Source organism: Camellia sinensis, chromosome 6 (genome assembly GCF_055761805.1).
Source record: "Camellia sinensis isolate YWXY chromosome 6, ASM5576180v1, whole genome shotgun sequence".
NCBI lineage: Eukaryota > Viridiplantae > Streptophyta > Magnoliopsida > Ericales > Theaceae > Camellia > Camellia sinensis.
The window spans coordinates 166,574,096-166,587,157 of record NC_138966.1 but is presented as its reverse complement, the minus strand read 5'-3'; positions in this window follow the sequence as shown (position 1 = coordinate 166,587,157).

Sequence of the window (13,062 nt, the reverse complement as noted above, 5' to 3'; positions counted from 1 at the left end):
TAGGGCCTGTAGACACCCCATTTTTGACCGACCTCAAGACTTTGATGTCATCGTTTGTGCACTCGGTGATTGCGCATGTTTGTGCTCGTTATGAGTTTTCAGGGCTTTCGGCTGAGTGCCTTGTCTCGGGGCCTCTTAACTCTTTTCTTTTGGTTTGTTTTTGGACCATACCTTGTTGCCCCTTGCTTGGAGGAAGGGAAGGGCATGTCGGCCACTTTTCGCTGCTGTAGGCCACTTTTCCCTCTTGTAGGCCACTTGGAGTGGCCGGTAGGCTAGTGGAAGTGGCCGACGGCCACTTTTCTGTTTTTGCAGATATTTTTGGTGCCAGTTGTGCCAGTTGTTGGCCACTGAATGCATCCTCCTTACACATGTAGGGAGGGATTCAAGCAAGCTCTTGCTTGCATTTCTATAAAAGGGAAGGTGCCTTTCCCTTCTTAGGGGTTCTGATTTTTTAGAGCAAAAAAATCTACTCTCTCCCTAGAATTCTCTCTCTCCCTCTATATTTTTGTGCATGAAAGGACTTGAAAGTGGGAATTCTTGGTGCATTTGCAAAGGGACTCGTGATCAAACACTCCTGCCTTGGAGCTGAGGTTTCTTGAGGTTTATTTGGAGCTTTTTAAAGTTGGTTTTGGCTCAGAAGTGCTGCTATGGCTGGTGTGCTTCAAGGGTAAGCCATCTTCTCTTTGAAGCTTTGTTTTAGTTTCCTACTTAGCCACCTTTGCATGCTATTTTAGGCCTAGCTTTCAACTACAAAAACCTTTGTTTTTAAGTGTTAAAAATGGTAGTTTAAAGTGTTTTTGGAGTTAGGGGTGTTTCACCCTCTTTGGTGGCTTATTTGTTAAGCTTTTTGCCTTCCTTTAAAGCTTTTGAAACTATCTTGTTTGGCCTCTTAACCACTAAATTCCAGAGGAATTTTAGTGGTGGAAAACTTGTTTTGGCCTCTTGTCTTGTTAGCATGTGTTGTTGGCCTACCAAATGAGCATGTGTTTCTCTCCTCTTGAGGCTTAGTTTGAGCATGTTTTTCTAACTTTTTGGACCTCCTATAACTCTGTTTTTGGCTGGTTTGGTCAGCTTTTGCATGCTTCATATACTTGTAGTGTAATCCTACTTACTAGACTAACATGCTTCATGTCTTAGCCTATAATTCTAGCAAGTATTAGCTCTACTCCAGCATATTTTTGGCCATTATTTAGCATGCTTTAACTCTGATTTTGGTTGGTTGGGTCACCCCTTGCTTAGTTCTTGCACTTGTAGTGCAATCATGCTTATCAACCTAGTGTACTTGGTGATTTGGCTTCCCATTCTAGCTTATTTTGGCTACACTCCAACATGTTTTTGGCATTGTTTTGACATGCTTTAGGACTATTTTGAGTGGTCTTGGCCTCTTGGGGCTTGCTTTCTATAGCTATGGCATAGTTGGCTTTGCTAGACTTGTGTTTTAAGACCCCTAGCATGCCTTATTTGTGATGTTTGTGTGATATGACATCATTTGGTATGTAATTTTAGAGCTTATATCTTTGCCATACTTCCACTTAAATCACTCTTTCAATGCTTTTGAGAAGTTGAACATTATGCCTTGTTTGTGAACCAATACCCGAGCATATTTTTCTTGCCATCTATGCTACAAGTCCAGCATACTTTTGTTGCTATTTCGACCTACCTTAGGTCTGTTTTGAATGGTTAAGGTCATTTGAGCATTGCTTAGTATGGTTGTAGTGTAAAGGGCCTTGACTAGCTTTGAGTTTTGGGGCCTTTAACATGTTGTGCATGCGATGTTTGCATGTTTTGGCATCATTTTATACATGATTTCACAGCATATAGTGTAGTAACACTCTCACATATTCCACTCCTTTATGGCTTTGAGAGTTGGGCCTTGCTATTTGCGCTTCAATTTCAGCATGTTGTAGCCTCTGATTTAGCATGATTAAGCTCTGTCCAGAGCTAGTTTGGTTGTTTGCACTTGATATTGCATGCTTCTAGAGTGATGCTCTTCACTCTGTCTTGATGCTTATGGCTCTGAGTATGTCTTGCATGCATCATTTTCATGCTTTGATGTCATTTAGCATCCTATTTCAGTGCTGAAATATGTGCCATTGCATTCCATCTTTCATTTGTTATATCACTTTCGAAAGTGGTCTTAAGCCCTTTGTTGGTTTGAGCACGAAATTGAGGCATTCATGCCTAATGGTTTTAGCCTTCTCTAGAGCGTTTCTACTAACCAACGACATGATGCTTCTTTCATGCTCAAGACGCTTGTGGCTTGGTCTGTCTTTCCAATTAGAGGACTTCTCACTTTTTGGACTTAACTAGTTAAAGGACTTAATCGGTAATCTAAAACGAGTAAACAAAATGAATCAAAGTAAAAGATGCCAAGATAACATATTTGTGTTGCATTGCATGTGTTTGGATCGGACGTTAATTTAAACATGAGAAACGAGGGGCGTTTGATACTCAAAGTGATGAAACGTGCCTCATTTCTTAGTCACCGACACCCTTGATCGTGTATGATAGGGTGGAGGCTCATCGAGTCTATTTGTGCATTCATTGACTTGTACAAACTTGGCTTCCTGGACATCGTGCATTGCAATGCTTGGTTGGTGGCCCGAGAGTCGAGTACCACACTTCTTTGAGCTTGAGAAATGATAAGGAGGGTGGTTGTACACACATATCCTGCAAACAACTTGCTTTGCCTATGTTGTTCCCTATTTGCAGCAAAATTGGAGAATGTAGAAGCAAGTGGCCGACCGGCTAAAGGAAGTGGCCTATAGCCTCCTTAAGTGGCCGATAGTTCTTAGGCTCAGAGGTGGTCAGAAGTTGTTCTAGTTCTAGAGCAGAAACAGCCTGGAGATTGGTTCAGTGTTCAGCAATCAAGGCGAATGCAAAACAGAGGCAACTGGTGGCAAAGTAACGGACTTTCGGGAGAAAGTAGAGCAACCGAGCATGCATACATCCCTTGATTCCCGCGGCCGTTCATTTAAATTGCTTAGCTAATTAGCTAGTTAGCTTAGTCATTTTTGTAATTAATTAGTTAAGTGCTTAATTAACTAATTCGGTTTGTAACTAATTAGGTTAGATTAGCTAGTTATTCAATTGTGTTGTAATTAATTAGCTAGAGTAGTTAGTTAATTAGTTGGTTTGTAATAATTTGCTTAGCATAGCTAGTTAGTTTTTTTTATTCAGGCCCTCCGTCGAGAGGGCATAATGTTGTAATAAGTGTGCGTGCGTGTGTTCATGTCTTCCAACCCCATTTCTTTCTCCCTTTTATTTATCCACTTTCAGTGGTTAGATTAGGGCATCTTTCGATTAGCATACCTTATGCTTACATGCGTGCATCATTCATTTGTCTTGCATGCACCGGGCTCGGCGCATCATTCAAACTGCATCATATTTCAATATACTTACTTGAATACGTGTTTCAAAGAATGTTATCAGAGTGTCGCATTCATACGCCATCTTAGATAGCCTAACCTATTTAATTGCATTTTGCATGTGTTGCATTAGGCATCTTAACATAGTTAGGATCACACATTGATTTCTAACTAGTTTTTTTATTTTGGCTCGGAGTACGCTGTAAGTCTTTATGCTTTAGCATCCTTGCATGAGTGTGAGTGTTTCCATGATAGCATGCTTGCCATGAGGCTATGTGCTTAAATGCTTAACTGCATGAATGCCTGTGGATGAAGGCTTTATTACTTGAATTAGGACAATTCATCGAATGTGAGTTTTAAGCCCACTTTGCGAAGTGGCAAATCATCATATTTTAAGCCCACTTGAGGGTGGCAAATCTGCGTTTTAGCCCACTTGCGAATGGCACTTCCAAACCATTTTCAAAGAAACAAACATGAATTGTTTTGTTCCAACTTGAGCGATTTCGTCTATACTTATATGCTGTGCGCATCACATAGTAAGTTAGATTAATGATTGGAATATGAACACATATGTTTATAAAACAACATATCATGCTTAGTAAAGGCCGATCCTTTGATTGGTCGAGCGGGGGTGCTCATTTCAGGACCTTCCCCTCTCGTACCCAAGTTCCCGAGCTGAGGTAACTTTGGTGATGACGGACACGTGGCCTTAGGCACGAGTCAGGGTTTCCTAAATTTTCCAAAAACAAAATATTTAGGTGACAACTCTGTAATCTAGCAAAGCAGTCTATGTTTGGAGCTTTTTGATTCAAAATTGATTTTTCAAAACCAATTGCCAGATTTAGACTCTTTGGTGATTTTTTAGTCTTACATTGCACTTTGTGAGATTAGATTCAGAACCGTGACAGGAGTCCGAACTGTAATAGCTAGAACCCAATTCGTGCCCTCTCCGAAAAAGGGGGCGTGCGGAGCGAGGTCGGGGCGGTCTACAGTTTCTGGCGACTCTGATGGGCATTTAGAGAACTTGACTCGAACTTATGATATGTTGTTTTATCTACATTTATGTGTTTCTTTGCATTGCATTTGCATTGGTGCACCTAAGTTATAGTGTTTGCCATCTACTATTCTTGAGTGGTTTGCCGAAGGCTTGCTTGGAAAAGCGTGCCATAAGGTTGACCGGTTGCGGGCTCTACCACGATGGGAACACAAACCTCGGATCGGGGTCGCCGCCGAGGCACCCTTTTCGACCAATCGACCTAGTTGCATATCGGAAGCCATAGAGACCATTCCAAACTAGGACATGTTGCTTACCCGAATGTAGGTTGTTTGAAACCGTTTGCTTGCATAGCGAACCCCTAGTTCTTGACAAAATTAGGATAGGGAAACCCTACCCCACCATAGGGGTGTTTTGGCTCTCAATTAAATGGTATGTGCTTCACAGCGAAACTATACAGGAATATGCATATCAGTTGCCAAGTGGGTATCTGTTTGGGGCAGAATTCAGTAGAGAGCACTGTCATTCAGCTATGCTCATATCCATTCTAGTGAAACCAGGCTAAGATGTTGTATGTTTTCTCTTTTGCAAGGTAGTCCTGGAACCATAGCTTCAGAAGGCTCCGATATCCCCCGGGTACATTGGACTTGTGTTGATAGACTTTGTCAAGCCAGAGATTCAGTTCAACAGAGCAACTAGTGTTCCTTAGCTAAGGCAAGGCAAAGAAAGGCCAGTCAGGGGTCACCAGTTCAACTGATTCAAACTTAGCAGACCGTGATGGCACGGGGTTCGGAAGAAGTTGTGGCCGTGATAGCAACATTAAATCAGGGAACTGCCATGTAGGATGAGACCAATGCTGAAACGAAACGCCCATCTGGGGCATCTGCCTTACATCTCGTTTTGGGACCCCAGCCGAACTTTGACCCACTTTCGCCAGCTGAAAATTTTCATGGTTCGGATCCTTGAGAAGGGTTGGCTCAAGCTTACGTTTTCAGACCCTTGGTGCGGCCTAATGAGAGGTTTTATCTCCTTGATGCTAATGATCTCGATCTGACTGCAGTGAAAATTGCTAACCTTGAGAAGCAATTCAAAAAGGCACAGGGTCTTAACTCCATTCCCGACATTGAGGATGGGTACACTGAGGCTGCTATACGGCTCCCAGACAGATTCAAAATGCCACATATTGACCATTTCAATGGGTCTGGAGATCCTATGGTTCATATCCGGCTCTTCTTGGATGCCCTGAAACCGATGGGTCTGACTAAGCCACAGAAACTCTCTCTGTACAGAAGAACCCTGTCGGGTGTAGCAGCCACTTGGTACGCCAAGTTGGAGGATAAAGTGAAGCAAAACTGGGAAGAGTTGGTTGAGGCCTTTGTCGATCAGTATTCTTACAATGCCCAAGTTGAAATGACCACTCAAGAGCTAGAAGCTACCCACCAGAATCCTACACAGCCTTTTGTGGAATTTGTTGCAAGGTGGAGAGCAAAGGCAGCACAGATGTCAGATCGCCCTTCTGAGAGGGATCAAGTACGGATAGTGGTGTGAAACCTCAAGCATGATATGTTGCAAAAGTTGATAGTCGCTCCACTATTCACTTTCAAAAGTTTGCATGAACTGGGGGTTCATGTCGAGAATGCGTTCAACAGTGGGATCATTCCCAGAACAAGTGAACCGATAAGGAGGGTTTTTGCAGGGAGTACCAATGCTGGTAGTAGCACTATTCCCGAACCCACTGAAATCAATACAGCCGCCACAGCCGACCCTTTTGCCAAACCAAGCCTACAAACAGCAGACCTAACCCGAGCTCAGGGTAGAACTTTCACCACCCTCTATATGAGCCTAACCAGCGCACTAAAAGTCCTAATGGAAAGACGGTATCTCAAACCCCTTGATCCTCAACCTCTGACTGACCCACTCCCGGCTAGACATAACCCCACTAAGTACTGTGTATATCCTCAACAGCGCGGTCATGGAACCGATCGTTGCTACCGCCTTCGTCATGAGGTCTAGAATCTCATCGACAACCGGACGATAGCTCCACCTCAAGACCCTAACGACCAAGTACCTTATCCACATCTCAATCTAATCCACACATTGGCTGTCCCTTACGACCCCAGCATATACATCACCCCGGCCCATCTACCCAAGCCTGAGGTGTTCATTTGAGACAACATGGACTTATGCATGATGAATGCACTCGAAACGCAATCATCTCAAACCTGTGAACACACTACTTCTAAGTTAATGAGGATGATTGAAGATCTTCAGAGAACAGTGGCAGATTTAGCCTTTGGGATACTGGCTCTGTCATCAACCACATCACATGCCGAAAAAGGCTCTCCAATCTTGGGGCAAGCTGCAATTGAAAAAGGCCAACCTGAAGCCATCTCAAATCTGGGTGGTGGCATGTCGACAACAACCGGGCTCCGCTTTGATATAGCGACCCGATCCTTTGACAAAGTGGAGGCAAATGGTAAGAACAAGGTAGGGGCAGGCATTGGTCTCCATGAACACCTTATGTAGGCTATTGAGGCTTTCAAAGCCGAATGATTGAACAAACAGCAAGTGCTCGCAGTTGTTGCAAAGACTGTGGATGACACTTTTGTTACTCATGGTGAAAGCATTTCGAAACAAGGGGCAAGCCGGGAAAAGAGATATTGTTCTAGAAATTCCTCTTTCAGCTCCAATCCTATACTAAGAAGAGATCAGCAAACCCAGTCAGCACCTACTAATCCTTTCGCCAATACATCCAATCCGACCACCCCACAACCAGCAAAATATCCACCCCGGGGTTAGAGGATTTTTACCCGGCTCTATACTCAGAAGGTCCTGATCAGAAAGGGGCATCTGAAGCCCCTGGAGCCGCGGCCACTGCCAAATAACCTCCCTCCCTCGCATAAACCGACCGAGTGCTGTGCCTTCTATCAACAAGTCGGCCATGACACTAAAGTTGTTTTCGTCTTCGCAACGAAATACAAGATTTGATTGACAACAAGGTCATTGTCGCGCTAGGTCCTGCAAAGTCTATCGACATTGGATCGATGAATGTGAGAGATAATGTGATTATGTGATCGGGGGATGAACCACCTATGGATGGCGCTCAGTTTACTCCAGATATGGAGATGGCACACACTGTTTTGAGCAATGTGCAAATGCTGGTTATTTTACGTTCTGACTTGGGTATTGGGTCAGTTTTGTTGTGTTGTATTGAATCAGTCTTTTTGTACTGAGTCAGTCGAGCCTGTCTTGTTATATGGAGTCTGTCCTGTTGTGTTAGAGTCAAGTGACCTCGGGGGTGTTACTGCGAGCATCACTTGCTTATTTTTTGTCTATTTATAACACTCTTTCTTTTGAGTCTTTTTCTGCTTTGGAGCCAGTTGTGCCAGAAGATCTGAATAAAATAGCAGTGATTTTCACCCTTTTGCATCTGTTTCTGCCATGGAGCCAGTTGTGCCAGAAAATTTGAATGAAACGACAGTGCTTTTCACCTACTTTTCTATGCCTTGAAATCATTGCATTGACCTGAGTTTTTCAAAACTTTTTGAACACTGTGATGAAAACAAAGAGAAAGGAATTCCTTGGGATTTGCAAAAATTTGATCAATTCAGAGAAAGAGAGGCATGCTAAGCTCTTAATGAATGAGATCATGCTTGTTAATGTGAGTACTGGGAAGGATCCTGGCTTGATCCAGATTGGTTCTACATTGTCTTTAGCGCGAGCGACTAGTTGCTTTCTTAAAAGATTTCAGAAAATGTTTTGCGTGGTTCTGTGAAGACATGCGTGGAATTGATTTTGAGATTGTGCAGCATAGGATCGCTCTCAGTCTCAAGATTCAACCCCTTTTGCTTTCAAACTTTGAACTCAGAATCAAAATGTTCAACGATCATATCACAATGTGAGGCTTGTACGGCCAGATTTGAAGCAGCCCATGAACTAGGGGCAATAAGGCCGTATGACATCAAAGGAGGCCCGCCAGGTCGGATTTGAAGTAGCCCTCGAACTAGGGGCAAGAAAGTTAGATCAAGAAGATCAGATGTCATTAAAGGAAGCTTGCGAAGCTAGATCAGAAGTAGCCTTTGAACTAGGGGCAAAAATGCCAGATGTGCTTGAAGAGTCAAGGATGGGTCATTCTGCAAATCAATGAAGACTGGCAGGAATGCCAAATCCCAGAATGGAGAAAAGAAGAAAGGATTGCTGAAGGACAACCGAGTTCCTATCCACAACACTAGGGGCAAATTCAGACCCCATTGGATGGAATTCTACGCCATTAGCGAACAGCAGCCATTCTCCTGGATTCAGATGGCTTCGAGATCTCAAAACCGATCAATATGGGCAAGTTACTTTTTTATCCTTGAGAGGCTCGTTGGGCCGAAAACTCGGAAGGGCGACCTAGACAAAAGTTAGAGCAAATGAAAAGGAAAAAAGAACAAAAAGAACAAAAAAGAAAAAATGCAAAGATGAAAAGAACATAAATGAAGAAAAAAAATAGATGAAAAGAAAAGAAAAGAACAAAAGAAAAGAAAAAGAAATGAAAAGAAAAGAAAAATAGAGCTCGCAAGGTTGAAAACTCGAAAAGGCGGGTTTGGCAAAAATTAGAGCACAAAAGAAGAGGTTAATACCTGAGTGTACCTTAACCCGGAACTACGTCAGGCCTGATTCCCATGTTTGGGATACGTAGGCAACTTCATCTTGAAGTTCAGCCCAATTCTTTTCAGCCAGCTTGGCTCATCCACATTGATTGGTATATCCTTGTTCAAACTCGGCTATCTTATCCATGTGCAAATTGGCTTGTCTTCGTTCAGACTCGGTTGTCCTATTCCATTGGAAGATTCAGCTGCAAGATGATTCAAAGTTCAGATCTGAGGTTATGCATGTCAAGAGTAAATTCTATGTTGGTCGAGCAGTGGCCATTTGCAAAAATAGTTTTCGAGAATTTTTAATGAGGTTGACTAATTCTCTCTCGAAAATTATTCCATTTTTCCAAAACTGGACCTTTTCTTGGACCCAAAAAAGGAAACTTTTCAGTGCCCACAACCTGACTTGCATGATTTTGAATCAGAAAATTGAACAAGTATGTTAATCTAACTCTCATGTTGGTCGAAATTGTTTTAGCAAAAGCCAAAAACAAAAAAAATAGTCAAAATGATGAACTAGGGGCATAGTTGAGTCAGGTTTTCTGTCTATTCCCCCCATTATCAACATATTTGCTAGAAAGGGCACTGTATTCGCCAGGAAAGGGCACAACTGAAGCTAACAAGCAAAGGGCCTAAAGCTTTCTCATCCTCTGAGCAGCGAGGTATAAAGCCGATTGTGAAGCATAAACTGGAATGGAGCAGGATATTCCACTTCCTCATTTGGATAGGTCTGATCACATTCAAACTGGCCAAGGGCATCATCAACCAATGTCAATTGCAGATCTGCTACACATCTAGTCTCACTACAACCCCTTCTGTGGAAAAGCTCACTGTTGTGAGCGGAAGAAAGAGAATCTAGTAGAATACTAGGGGCAAGAGCCCACAACTTCCTGTTTATCCATCAACCACCCAGGGGAGGGATAAAAAAGAAGAGAGATTGGAGAATAGAGAGATGTGCGCTGAGAGAAAAGTGAGAAAAGGGCTTTTCAGAAGGGGTTGTAGTGAAGTTGGTATTATGTTCCATACATATGGCTCTGTTTGGGTCCGTTTTGTGTCTAGTTTTGGGTCTATTTATCTAGTTTTGTCTATTTCGTGTCTATGTTATGTTCATTATTCGGATTTCTTATTCAGAACTCGGAGTTGCAAAAAAAGTGTCTATTTTATGTCCATTATTCAGATTTGTTATTCGGAGTTGCATAAAAGATGAAAAATAAAAAAAACTTGTTTTATTGATCACATTTGTACCAAAAAAAAAAAACAAACAAACAAAAATTAATAATAGAATAAAATAAAAGAAAGAAAAAGAGAGAGAGAGAGAGAGACAAAAAAAGAGAAAAAAAAAATAAAAGAAAAACAAAAAAGAGAGAGAGAGAGAAAAAAAATAATAAAAGAGAAAGAAAAAAAAAAGAGAGAAAGAGAGGGATCTTGTTCTTCTTACTTCTCCGGAAACGGCCACACGCCGACCTCCGGTAAACGGCCATACGCTGACCTCATTTGCTTAACTCTCCCGCTGATTTCTTCATCTAAATTTCGTTCTAGGAGAGCTTCGAAGGCCCTGCCTCAGTGTTTTCAACAAGAGAAGGCCCTGCCTCAGTGCTATTACCAAGAGAGTTAACTTTTCGCCTACCATCAAAGGCAAAGTACGATGGTGCTCTGAACCAGGCCACAGAAGTGGCCTGTCGTTTTACCTCTTTATTCTTCATGGAGGTGGCCTTCCGTTTCAGTTCTTTGTTTTCCGCCTTCAGTGCTCAAATCTTTACTCGCGCATCCTTGTACATATGCTAAAGCAGAGTGAGTTGGGGGTTAACCTGATGTACCTCACACGTCCTATTTTGCAAACGGTGAGACAAGTTAGTAACCGCGGCCACTATTTGCATATAGGACTTCAACGTGTAGTGGTTGGCCTCAATGTCAGTTTGAGTAGCCATCACTTGCTCAACTGTTAGTATAGGAAGACTAGGATGAGTAAGAGCATGGGCACTTGGCCCAGGGGAGCTCTATGGATCATTAAGATCCGGAAAGAAAGAGGGGGCAAGACGAAGCCATGCGTAAGAAGAGAGAGATATAAAAGAAGGGAGTCGCAGAGAAATGACAGAGAGCAAACTGAGTTTTGTCTCTCTTAGCCCCTCTGTTATGCCTCTCTCAAAGAAAGAAGAGAAGAAGAAAATAGAGGAGGAAGAGAAGAAAATAGAGAAGGAAGAGAAGAAGGAGACGGAGGAAAGAAGAGAAGAAGGAGATGGAAGAAAGAAGAGAAGAAGAAGACGAGAGAGAAAGATAAAGAGGGAGAGAGGGCCGAGGCATTTGTCGGCCAGCTGACACCGGCTGACGCGAAAAAAGCGAGGCCGTGTGTCAGACATGATTCTCCAGAAAGAGAGTATAGCGATCCCGGTTGTCCCTTTACTGTTCTATTGTGTTCCGGACTCGGTTCCGTGAAGTTGGTAGTGGTATCTATCTTGTTGCCGTCCTTTAATTTCACTTGATTGAGTTTTAAGATGTTTTGAGCAAGGTTGTTACAGGTTGGTTAGGTCCTGGGTTTCAATTCCTTGTTGCCCAGTTTTTAGGCGATTCGCTCGAGCGGGTCTTCTTGCGCTCGAGCGGGGATTGCACACCTCCAGTATTTCGTGTTCCTGCAAAACTTCTGCAGACATGATTTTTACGCTCGAGCGGTTTTGTTTACGCTCGAGCGGTAGCGCTCGAGCGGGTTTGGTGGCGCTCGAGCGGGTAGTACTTTCTGGGTATAAGTTCTGGGAGATGGAAATCTACGCTCGAGCGGACTGGTTTTCGCGCTAGAGCGGAAGTGCTTTATTCTTGTGTCTTGGCGCTCGAGCGAGACTTATTGCGCTCGAGCGTGTTCAGATTTTCGTTCTTGGCGCTCGAGCGTTGTGTTCTCCGCTCGAGCGGGTCATACGTATATGAGTTATCCGATGGGTGATTTTAAATCACTTTTTACTTTCCTTTCTCTCTCCTACTTTTTCTAAAACTCATTTTTGAGAGCCTCTCTCTCTAGAAACTCCCTTCTCTCTAGGGTTTGATCTAGTTAGAGTGTCCTCCTTCTCTTTGGCCTTTGTAAAAGTGGTGTTGATCGTCGAGGGCGTTGTTTTGATCCGAGAATCTTGATCTTTGGAGCACTTTGGTTTTGGGTCTCTTCTCCATCCAAGCTCTAACTTCGAGGTAGGGATAACCTACTCCTTACTATGAGCTTTGTCTTTAAATTTTAGTATTTTGAGATGTTGGGGTTGGTTTGGTAATTTTGTGAAAGTTTAGGGCTTTTGTGCAAATTTACAAAAAAATGGGGTTTTAACTATATAAAACCTAGATGCATGTTTGGCATGGAAAAGTGAAAATTAATGTTAAAACATTAATGAAAAGGAAACCTAAGGGTTGTAATGTTAATTATGGAAAATGCCCTAATTACATTGGTTAATTAATTTGTATAGTTAATTATGAGAAATGAGGAATTGACTTGGAAAGACATGGGATCAAAGGGTGTAGTTGGATTATTTATCGCTCACCTAGTTGAAATGTTGATTATATATATCCATTGTTGCACTTATTTTCTGTATAGAAATAACTGCTTTGGGCTATCGGTGGAGGATAGTTTTGATTGTTGTAGACAATGCATGATGATTAGGCAAACTGAAACTAATCACTGGAATTGGTCATTGAGCATGACGGTTGAAAGAATACATTAAATTTATGTATTGTGTGATGATGTGTATAATTATTTTTTATATGCATTGTGTTGTGTTAGAGGAGATAGGGGATGTACTCCACGGTTTAGGGAAGATAGGGGATGGACCTCTAAACCGGATGTTGTTGGGAGGAGATAGGGGATGGACTCCATAGATAGAGCTCATATGCTTATCTAGTAATGTGTTGACAGAGCTCATATGCTTGTCATTGGAAGTGTGATAGTGCTCTTATGCATATCTGTGGAAGTGATGATATAGCTTGTATGCTTATCTGTTGGTGTGTGTGATATAGCTAGTATGCTTATCTATGATGAAATGGGAAGGTGCTTAATCTGAGTTATTGCCTCATATGAGTTGTTTGGCCAGGTTCT